This window comes from Schistocerca nitens, chromosome 4, assembly GCF_023898315.1.
Source record: "Schistocerca nitens isolate TAMUIC-IGC-003100 chromosome 4, iqSchNite1.1, whole genome shotgun sequence".
NCBI classification, from domain to species: domain Eukaryota; kingdom Metazoa; phylum Arthropoda; class Insecta; order Orthoptera; family Acrididae; genus Schistocerca; species Schistocerca nitens.
The window spans coordinates 369,395,049-369,407,008 of NC_064617.1; the positions used below are offsets into that span (position 1 = coordinate 369,395,049).

The window sequence follows — 11,960 nt, forward strand, 5'->3', positions numbered from 1 at the left end:
TTAAGTCTTTGTACGCGCCCTACTGCCATGATGCTTGCGACAGACGTACAATGCTCGCACAATCTTCTTCGAATACAGGTTCTGTAAATGCACCCAACAGGATTACGTGTAAAAAATAAGGCCTGTTCGGAAACTAAGGTTTGATCGATCGCTAAATGGAAACCACAGTGAAAATCAAAAATGTATTATGAGCAACAGTCTGCTACACCTTCCAGCTACTTATCCACATCTTCGTTGATCCATTATGGATCGTGGGACGACGGCTGGCATGAACTTCTTGATGAAATAATTTACCAACAGCCGTATGATTTGTAGAAGTTTATTTTCTTTATGAACTTCTATGTGCTACCAGTTTCGGCATTACATTGATGCCATCTTCAGGCCCCTGTACAATGAGTACAAGAAATGTACTAATATAAAAAAATTATAAAAAATATAGAACATACGTTAACAATTTATAGATATCATGTTAACTATGTAAGTGGCTCAGAGAGATATATTGTATATCATTAAAACTATATGTAACATTAGGGCACATATTCTTCTACCTATGTCATGCTGTTGTTAATAGTTTTCCCTGTTTTACTCAAATAACGCATGACATATGAACATATGTGTACGCTATTATTCATAAAACTGTAACACACAGATGTAATAGGCCATGCAACACATCAGATGTACTGCATACATTCGTATGTCCAGTGGAACAGCGGAAGAATTATTTTTTAATAAAAATTAACTAATATAAATAACAATAAAATAAATTAAAGTACAAGAAAATGTGACAACCATGTCAGAATACATAGTTACTTATGTGTGGTCTAGGTCGTATTATGTGTGGTACGACAAACAGCTGCCGCAATATTAACGGTAAAAAGCATAAAAGAGTTTGTCTTAAAACCCAATTGCATTCCTGACGTAAAACAGTGCAATCGTATTATAAAATCATCAAACACCTGGTCATCGTAGACAATTCATTAGGACCCTTATGTAGGACAACCCCACATTGTGCTGAGTGGATTAACGCAATGCCATTAGCTGCCTCATGTAGTCATGTTCAAAAAGAAGTTTCTCAATCTCTGTTTATCAAGAAATGTCTATCTCCCTACATATAAGTCCTATACAATTATGCATGATTATACCAAGTGGAATCAATTGAATAAAAAGGAAAGGAAGAAAAAGAGAAACATAGGAGGCCGCCTACATGTATGAATTGTTAACGCATGTTCTATATTTTTTATAATTTTTATTAGTACATTTCTTCTACTCATTGTACAGGGGCCTGAAGATGGCACCAATGTAGTGCCAAAACTGGTAGCACATAGAAGTTCATAAAATAAAATAAACTTCTACAAATCATACGGCTGTTGGTAAATTACTGCATCAAGAACTTCTCAACATAGTCGCCGCTCCGACTTAGACATTTATCGTAGCATTGCACCAAATTTCCACTACCCTCGTCATAGAAGGCAGACGCCTGTGCTTTCCGCCACTTGTCTGGGTTGGTGTGCAGTTTGTGCTAAAATGCTGTCTTCATAGCGAGCGGTTCATGTGAGCAGAGACGATTATCAGAAGGAGTGAAGTCTGGGCTGTGTGGTGCGTAATCAAACACTTCCCATCAAAAACGCTGCAGCGGTGTCCTCATTGCCCCTATAGTGTGCGGACGAGAATTGTCATGAAGAAGGAAATGAGTGACTCGTACAATATGTGGTATTGCAATACAGTGAATAACCTGACATTCGGACACTACGAGATTTTTACTTTGCTGTATCATAACTGTATTCTGAATAAAAGAAAAATATAATCTATCCACGTATTACATGAAGGTAAATGTCTAGTAAATAATAGTATGAATGATGAAACTTCCTGGCACATTAAAACTGTGTGCCGGACCGAGACTCGAACTCGGGACTCAGTTGGTAGAGCACTTGCCCGCGAAAGGCAAAGGTCCCGAGCTCGAGTCTCGGTCCGGCACACAGTTTTAATCTGCCAGGAAGTTTCATATCAGCGCACACTCCGCTGCAGAGTGAAAATCTCATTCTGGAAGTATGAATGATGTTTACACAACGTGTACCACTTGTTAAATAATACGACTGAAATAAAGCACTCTTCGATGGTCACGTTACTTTAATATCCGGAAAGATGGCAGTGCCGCACTTGTTTTCACCATTCACACCGGGGTAAATACTTCGAGTCAGAAGGAAAGTGTGTGTTTACGAGCGCGGTCGCCTGTCCAGACAGTACGATGCCACCCAAAGCTAATACTACACTACTGGCCATTAAAATTGCTACGCCAAGAAGAAATGCAGATGATAAACGGGTATTCATTGGACAAATATATTAGAACTGACATGTGATTACATTTTCACGCAATTTGGGTACATAACTCCTGAGAAATCAGTACTCAGAACAATCACCTCTGGCCGTAATAACGGCCTTGATACGCCTGGGTATTGAGTCAAACAGAGCTCTGATGGCGTGTACAGGTACAGCTGCCCATGCAGCTTCAACACGATACCTCAGTTCATCAAGAGTAGTGACTGGCGTATTGTGACGAGCCAGTTGCTCGGCCACCGTTGACCAGACGTTTTCAATTGGTGAGGGATCTGGAGAATGTGCTGGACAGAGCAGCAGTCGAACATTCTCTGTATCCAGAAAGGCCCGTACAGGACCTGCGACATGCGGTCGTGCATTATCCTGCTCAAATGTAGGGTTTCACAGGGATCGAATGAAGGGTTGAGCCACGGGTCGTAACACATCTGAAATGTAACGTCCACTGTTCAAAGTGCCGTCAATGCGAACAAGAGATGACCGAGACGTGAAACCAATGGCACCCCATACCATCACGCCGGGTGATACGCCAGTATGGCGATGACGAATACACGCTTCCAATGTGCGTTCACCGCGATATCGCCAAACACGGATGCGACCATCATTATGCTGTAAACAGAACCTGGGTTATCCGAAAAAATGTTTTGCCATTAGTGCACCCAGGTTCGTCGTTGAGTACACAATCACAGGCGCTCCTATCTGTGATGCAGCGTCAAGGGTAACCGCAGCCATGGTCTCCGAGCTGATACTCCATGGTGCTGCAAACGTCGTCGAACTGTTCGTGTAGATGGTTGTTGTCTTGCAAACGTCCCCATCTGTTGACTCAGGGATCGAGACGTGGCTGCACGATCCGTTACAGCCATGCGGATAAGATGCCTGTCATCTCGACTGCTAGTGACACGAGGCCGTTGGGATCCAGCACGGCGTTTCATATTACCCTCCTGAACCCACCGATTCCATATTCTGCTAACAGTCATGGGATCTCGACCAACGCGAGCAGCAGTGTCGCGATACGATAAACCGCAATCGCGATAAGCTACAATCCGACCTTTATCAAAATCGGGAACGTGATGCTACGCATTGCTCCTCCTTACACGATGCACCACAACCACGTTTCCCCACGCAACGCCGGTCAACTGCTGTTTGTGTTTGAGAAATCGGTTGCAAACTTTCCTCATATTAGCACATTGAAGGTGTCGCCAGCCTCATGTGAATGCTCTGAAAAGCTAATCATTTGCATATCACAGCATCTTCTTCCTGTCGGTTAAATTTCGCGTCTGTAGCACGTCATCTTCGTGGTGTAGCAATTTTAATGGCAAGTAGTGTAGTTTTGAGAAACGACAGCTTGTGATTTTTCACAACGCGAAAGGTAAATCATGTAGACAAATTGCTGCCACGCTCAACATAAGAAAGAGTACTTTGGCAGATATCGTCAGACGATTCTAAAATGAGGACCGTAACGACTCTGTACCGCAAAGGGGCCAGCCACCGAAGCTGGAGGCACGCGACAAGAGGCAGCTAATTCGGAAAATAAAGAAGGATCCTACACTCAGTGCACACAGATTAGCACGTTAGCTGCTATACGAGACTGGCAAGAAGGTACATCCTCAAACGATTCGCAGAGCATTGAATGAAAGTGGCTACAATAGAAGAGTGGCCAGGAAGAAACCGCATGTGGACGAACGGAATCAAAATAAGAAATTGTATATTAATTTTAATTTAACAACAGCCTCAGTTGCAATGTTTACCTATATTTACCTAGGTTTCAGTTGGGTTTACCCAACCTTCTTCAGAAGCGGTCGCGAAGTGGAGCCGAGGCTGTTTCCCAGATAAGTTATTGCACTATGATGATGTATTACTATATTAAAGTTTTTAGTTTTTGACGTTGTCCATTATGGACATTTTGAAGAATGTTGGGTTATCCCAACTGAAACCTAGGTAAATCTAGGTAAACATTGCAGCTGAAACAGTTGTTAATTTAAAATTAATATTTATACAGTTGCTGACAGGGCCGCGAAATGTTGAAAATATTAGATTGTACATTGCCAGGGATTTTATTACGAAACATGAAATATGGTGGAACGACGTCATTTTTCCGAGGAAAGTAAATTTAACGTTTTTGGGTCGGATGTACGAAGCATGGTGTGGTAGAAGAAGAAGAAAGAAGAATTTACAGTCATAAGTATTGAACCGACTGTAAACCATGGAGGTGGCAGCGTTCTCGTCTGGGGCTGTATATCGATATCTGGACGGACGAACTGGTGTTCATCGACAGTATTATGGACAAATATGTCTATTTGAACATATTAAAGAACAATTTACGGAAAAGTGCTGAAACCATGGGGATATCAAACATGTTCAAGTTTTACCAGGACAGTGACCCGAAACATAAGGCTCGCATTGTGCATCTCAATCCCATAGAGAATGTGTGGGGAGAACTGGAGCGACGTATTAGAAAAGCACCAGTGTCGTCCAAGGAAACTCTGAAGCGTCCATTAAAAGAAGAATGGGACAGTCTACATGCGGACTATTTAGAAAAGATCATTTGCATTATGCCGCAGCGTCTGAAAGAAGTGATAAAACAGAACGGCTACCCGACAAGGTATTGAAACATTTAATGTTCCACAAAATCTTGTCTTGAAATGATTAGTTCTGCAAAGTGTCCGAATATTAAAGTAACTTGAGTATAGGACTATGCTGTATTTAAATACTATTATAAAAGAACTTATGTACGTTATCTTAATAAAGTTTATGCTATTATTTACAAGACACATCACGGAATATAGTACTTGGTTATATGTTTCGTTTGTTTTGTTACCGTACGAATAAAGTTATGATGCTACAAGGTTAACATATCATAGTGTCAGAATACTGAAGCGATTCACTGTAAATCAGGCGAAACCTCTCAGCAGGCACCAATACTTGCCGGGAGATATTATTGTTCTAGGCATTTTTACGTGCTCACTATTTGCTCAGAACTAAAAGAGCGATGTAACACGACCGACAGGCATACTAGGAGCACTGCCCAACACAGCTGTGCAAAGATTCATCAGATTTGTATTGACGTTTCCATTTCGCGACCTATCGGGCTTTATTTTCCGAATAGCCCTCGAACGTTGTCTTTCGTACAAGGAATCCCGTTTATTTTTCCAAGAAGTTCAGTTGCACTTTCGTATGGCCTACACTGACCTTTCATGACCCTAAAAACGCGTCTCTGAATTCTCTCGATGTCTGTAGCCATTCCTTCTTGATAAGGATTCCAAACACTGCAACAGCACTTTGGAATTGGTCGCACTAGCGACTTTTACGCGATTTCGTTTAGAAGTGTATTGCAGTCTGCCAGAACGCTTGCAAGAAATCTTCCATTCGATTTCAGTGATGTTAATTTTACGTGGCTGTCCTATTATCGCTTCATGTCGCGTCTTTAGAATGGTATTGACTGCATACTCGAAAGCCTAAGCGCGGCCTTAATATTTAGCTCCACTCGTCGAAGCAGTTTTTCATCCTCGATACGAATAAAGAAGGCAGTACAACGTATCTGATTAGAAGAACACGAGTTGCAGCTTATCTCTCATTATCGCGGCAGTGCAGCTCTCGCTTCATCCCACAGCTGGGATGGTAGCGAAACACAGTTTGAAAATTAAAGCCTCCTATCTCTCCAAGGGCAGGAGAGGAGCCGAAAAGAGTGTACGAGAGAAGAGAGTGGAGCGGGGAAAAGTGCGGAAGGAGAGGACGGTCAAAGGGTTGTAAAGGGGTTGGGGAGGTGGGAGTAGGCGGGAAAATAACGGGAACGCAGTGGCTATAACAGCGGGCAGCGCCCCTCAGCCGCGCCCGCCCCGGCGTGCCGTTAATAAGCCAGATAAACACGTAGGTCCGAGTTATGGCTAACAGGGTGGAAGCGCGACCAGCGCTGGGGACCGAGTTATCCGCAGTCGGGATCTGCGAATGTCAACTCTAAACGAAGTAGTCGGCCGGCCGGCGCCGGTCGGTGCCGCGCACCAGTAACGGGCGCGGCGGCGGTGGCCAAGTCGTTACAGCACTTTGCCGTAATGGGCAACGGTCCGGCCCGCTTTCTAATGGAATATGTTCCCAAGTGGACGGAAAGCGGCGTAGGCGACGTAATTAAACAGGGGGCTGCCGAAACGCCGCAACACGAAACACAGTTGCTCAGCTGCTGGCTACCGGCTGTGGAGGTTCTTCAACAAAGTGCCAGTTCTATCATGTGGCGCCCAAAAGCTCCTGAAATACGCTGTCTTGTCAAAAGAGCGAACTACCAGGGATCCACGGTCAGATGTTAAAGTAACTTCCTACACATAAACTCCATCGGTGCGTACGTAAATCATTAGAATTTAAGTTATGAGGGGCGTTGAATACGTTAAGCAACACATTGTTTTCCCTGAAAGCTCATTGTTTTTATTCAGGATTCCAGTACACCATATTACTCGCCACTCTATTGGCTACAAAACCCAACTTTTCAACATAATCTCCGCTCAGTGAAACCTTTCTGTGATGACCTGTATGCCCACATGGTATCACTCTACTGGTCGGTGGCGCAGTGGTTAGCACACTGGACTCGCATTCGGGAGGACGACGGTTCAATCCCGTCTCCGGCCATCCTGATTTAGGTTTTCCGTGATTTCCCTAAATCGTTTCAGGCAAATGCCGGGATGGTTCCCTTGAAAGGGCACGGCCGATTTCCTTCCCAATCCTTCCCTAACCCGAGCTTGCGCTCTGTCTCTAATGACCTCGTTGTCGACGGGACGTTAAACACTAACCACCACCACATCTACTGGTCGACGTCGCAGCCGACTTCTTGCTGCGTTAATAGCCTCAGCGTCATCCAAGTAGTGCTTCGTGCGGAGTGCATCCTTCATTGGGCCAAACAGATGGAAGTTGGGACGTCAGAGATCCGGGCTGTAGGATGGATGAGGAAGAATAGCCCAATGAAGTTTTGTGAGTCCCTCTCGAGTGCACGGACTGATGTGGCGTCTTGCGTTGACATGGAGAACGACAATTTTGTTTGTACTTATGTAGCGACGATCACATTGAAGGAGTGTGTGGCCGCTTGGCATGCGGGAGATCGGACGGGTCTGCGCGACCTTGTTGGAATGATGACAGACATCCCTCCCAACGACTCGACGTGCTTTTGTTGACTGCCAGGTCTCCCTAGATACACTGCAAGCGTCAACGCCTATGAATATCTCCAATTCTCCCGTTTTCCACCAAAAGAAAGTTGATGACAGCTCTCTGCTTGGAATGTATCTCCGTTACAGATGCCATTTTGTAGCCTACATACAGCGGCACCAACTATCGGAATATGAAGAAACTATAGGGGCTGAAGAGGGAATATTCCACGATGTCCCATAACAAATTCCGCATTTTTTCAACCGGCCCAAAAAAATGTGTTGCATGACTTATTAAACACCCCTCGTATTTGTAACAGGTAGTTCGGCCTCCACAGTGCCTTACTGTTGATCGTGTTTAGTGTTGATACCAGGCCCGGTGGGGTATATAAAGGGCGTAAGCAACGTCGGATGTTGCATGTTCATTGTGAAGGATACGGAGATGCTGTGTACTCACGTGAGACAGAGTTATTAGCACATGAAAAATTTTAAAAGGGGTCTCATTGTGGGTCATCATGTGACCAGCTAGTCGATTCGTCCAATATCCAGATTTATGGGGCATTGGAATGCGACAGTGGAGCGATGTTGGACTGCATAGAATCGCGGGAGCATGCACACTTGTAAAGATTGCGGTCGACTACATCAGGCCACCCACAAGGGGGGCTCGACGTACTGTGCACCAAGCAAATAATAAGCCCTTCGTATCCGTGTCCGCCATCAGAGGAAAGTAATGGACTCCCTCCAACTTTCTGTGTCATCCGGCGTCATCGGACGGAGACTAGCACCGACCGGACTAGAGAATTAAAGAATGTTCGTCCAGACATGGCACGTGTCTCTATGAACTTTCTGCCTGATGGTGAGTTACTACCGCGGCCAGAAACATTCATAGATCTGTCCCCAATATACACTCATGGAAAAAAACCTTAACACGAAGATAGAGTTGCGAGACATAAACGAAAGTAGGTAGGTGTCTTTATACAAGTCGAAGATGATGTCTCTTCAGATTTCGTGGCAGTTCCATAAGAGTGGCCCTAGTAGAGCAACTATGAGGATGCAAATCTGTGCCGGCCGGTGTGGTCGAGCGGTTCTAGGCGCTACGGTCGCAGGTTCGAATCCTGCCTCGGGCATGGATGTGTATGATGTCCTTAGGTTAGTTACGTTTAAGTAGTTCTAACTTCTCGGGTACTGATGAACTCAGATGTTAAGTCCCATAGTGCTCAGATCCATTTGAACCATTTTGTAAATCTGTTTTGCTTTGAATACAAGCTGTAACGACTGCGAACGTCAGTTACCTTCAGGACTGGATGTGGTGAGTTGATGTTTGTCAAGAATGCCTTTAATGTGACAAAGACGCCATTATCAAAAACTCACAGATTTGGAACGAGGTCGTGTAATAGGGCTACAAGAAGCTGGATGTTCATTCTATGATATTTCAGAACTGTAGCGACTATACGTGACTGCTGGCAGCGGTGATCACGGAAATGTACGGTCGTAAGGAAATCAAACTCCGACGGCCACGTGGCGCTGCCGAGAGGTAAAACCATCGTGTTCGGCATATGGCTCTGGCCTATCGCACTGCATCTGCAGAAGTAATTTGAGGAGCATTTGGCACCAAAGTGACATAACGAACTGTTACAAATTGATTACTTCAAGCACAGCTCCGAACCAGGCGCCAGGTAGCGCGCATTCTACTGATGCCGAATCACCTCCATTCCAGTGTCAAGCGAGAGCTTATTAGAGGGTAAGGTGGATGTCTGTTGTATTTTCTGATGATAGCTGGTTCTATCTCGGCGCCAGTGATGGCCGTGTGTTGGTTACAAGCAGGCCGATTGAGAGCCTGCAACCAACCTGCCTGCATGCTGTATGACACACCGCACCTCTACCTAGAGTTATGACCCAGGTTGCTATTTCGTATGACAGGAGGAGCACCTAACTGCAAAACTGTACGTCAATCTGGTGATTTGACTTGTTGTGCTGCCATTCATGAACTGTATTACAGGGAGTATTTTCCAACTGGATAACGCTCGCCAACGTACCGCTGTTGTAACCCGACACGCTATACAGAGCGTCGGCATGTTGCCTTGGCCTGCTCGACTACCAGATCTGCCTCCAGTCGACCCTCCAGCCGGAGGTTCGAGCCCTCCTTCGGGCATGGGTGTGTGTGTGTTGTTCTTAGCATTCGTTAGTTTAAGATAGTTTCAGTAGTGTGTAAGTCTAGGGACCGATGACCTCAGCAGTTTGGCCCCTTAGGAATTAACACACATTTGAAAACTTTTTTTCTCCAGTCGAGCACATATGGCATATAATCTGACGACAACTTCAGCGTCATCCACAAACAGCATTAACCGTCCGTGTATTGACCGACCATGTGCAACAGGCACCGAACTCCATCCCAGTAACTGACGTCGCGCACCTGTACAACACAATGCATGCACGTTTGAATGCTTGCATTCAAAATCCTGGCAGTTGCACCGGTATATAAGATACAAGCATTTCACATTCGGATTGACTTATCTCGCACTGCGATCTTGCAATGTTAATCACTTAAATATGTTACCGAGACAAATGTATTCCAGAAATTTCATTACTCTACGTTACTTATTTTTTGTTGTTGTGTCTTCTTTCTCCGTCATGTATGGGACCAACTCGGACTTCACATCATCCCTGTGCCAGCGTCCAGGGTATCTAAGACCCGTTACAACAGTTGTGGGCGAGATTGCCTCAGGAGAGGATAAAGATGCTGTATGTCATCCTTCCCAACCCAGTCAATGTATGCGTATATGTCAGAATGCGTGCAATGTCACAGTGATAAGTGGGTTCAATTTATCGAGTTCTTTAGAAATTTGACTCGATATTTTAATCACTAAAATAACATCACATATCATCTCAATCCGTGACGTGTCATTTCTTTATCACCTCCCATTCTGTGTACGTTCTTAGGAGGCAATATATATTTATTAAAGTTATTACGTTTTACATAGGTTTTGTTCTCAGCTTTTCTGTCATCTTTGAAACACATATCTCTTTGGGTTGTTTTAAAAATTAGCCTTATGCAAACACAATTAATTTATTTGTGTTTTGTTTTTATATTTACCCAGACATGTTTCGACACCTATGTGTCATCTTCTATGGGTCAAATTTTTATTTCTGTAAAGTAAATATCAAATTTATCATAATTTATCTATTGTAGGCCTAAGAGTTACAATATGTGCATGTTGCTTCGTTTTGTTTAGACGCTCACCTTGAACTTACATCGCTTAATGAATTGCATTACTATACAGCGCTTTTGTGCCCTTTTTCGTCGTTTTTTGACAGCACGAAAATTATTGAGTATATGTGAAGAACTGGTAGAGGTTATGTGCGTTTGTGTACTTATATTTTTCATCCTGTTGCGTGTCTCTGGTTGATGTCTCGATCAACTGCTACTCAGTGCACTGTTCCCACACAGTTTTTCACAAAATTTCCTCACTAGTTGACCTCACATGTACTTTCACAATGTGTGGCGAAACTTGATCTAAGCAGACACTTGCGACTCCATACTCAGCGAGAGGTGTTATGTTATTGCCGATGCTCACTTGTTCGTCGTTGGTCTCGTGTTTGTTGTGGCACTGATTTTTAATGTTTCGTCAGAACTAGTGTGGTGTGGCTGAGTATGAAGTCAGATACGTCTGCTCAGACCACATTTCACTTGTGAAAGTACATGTGAGGTCAACTAGTGAGCCAGTGACGGATATTGGCCGAGGATGACACGGCGGTCGGTCAGTACCGTTGGGCCTTCCGAGACCTGTTCGGACGGAGACAGTTTAAATGACAACACGTATTTTGGTATTTAGTATTAAATTTCCGAGATCGTACGTTCCTAGAAGACCCACCCAGTATATTGCAGTGCGGTATACACGCCGTAAGCTGGATGTAGATGTAGCAGAAATGGAATTAATACAACCACACAGTGGTTTATGGTTTACAGAGAATGGTTGTAGATGTAGATGCAGATATTCTGAAATGGTCACACGGGAATTTGACCTCGGCTACAAATTCATGACTTAGGCACTGCTCCTACCTCGCTCGTTCCACAGGATAGACTAAGAGCACAATTGGTACTATTTGTCTCTTGCACCGACTTCTTCATCTCAAAGTAGCAGTTGCAGCCAACATTATCATACTCTATACATATAGCTTAACTATTTTCCACGACCTTGTAAAGCCCTCTGGTGTTCAAACCAATTTCCCCGTGGTACGACTGTATTACCCTAACCCAAGAGTACTAAATCATCTTAAAATTTACGATTGTAATAGGGTATACAACAGGATAATTTGTACTTAATTTGGTATGTAACATACCATTGGAGATAAAATAGTTGTAATTAACTAAAGCACAGCCTATAAATTATGAGTTCCTCTGAATAATATGTGGAGTAGTAATCTTCACGATAATTTGGTAGCAATGTAACATTTTGCCCCTCATTTAGTGTCCCAGGGTTAGGTCGCCTACGCATTCAAAGCATA

The 11,960-nt window shown here is 43.9% G+C and overlaps 1 non-coding gene across 1 annotated transcript; it reads left to right on the forward strand.

The window, feature by feature from the left end:
- The first annotated feature begins 6,872 nt into the window (after nucleotides 1-6,872).
- On the forward strand, nucleotides 6,873-6,946 carry Trnaa-cgc (transfer RNA alanine (anticodon CGC)). Its single transcript has one exon. It is a non-coding gene; the product is annotated as a tRNA-Ala (tRNA).
- The last annotated feature ends 5,014 nt before the right edge of the window (nucleotides 6,947-11,960 follow it).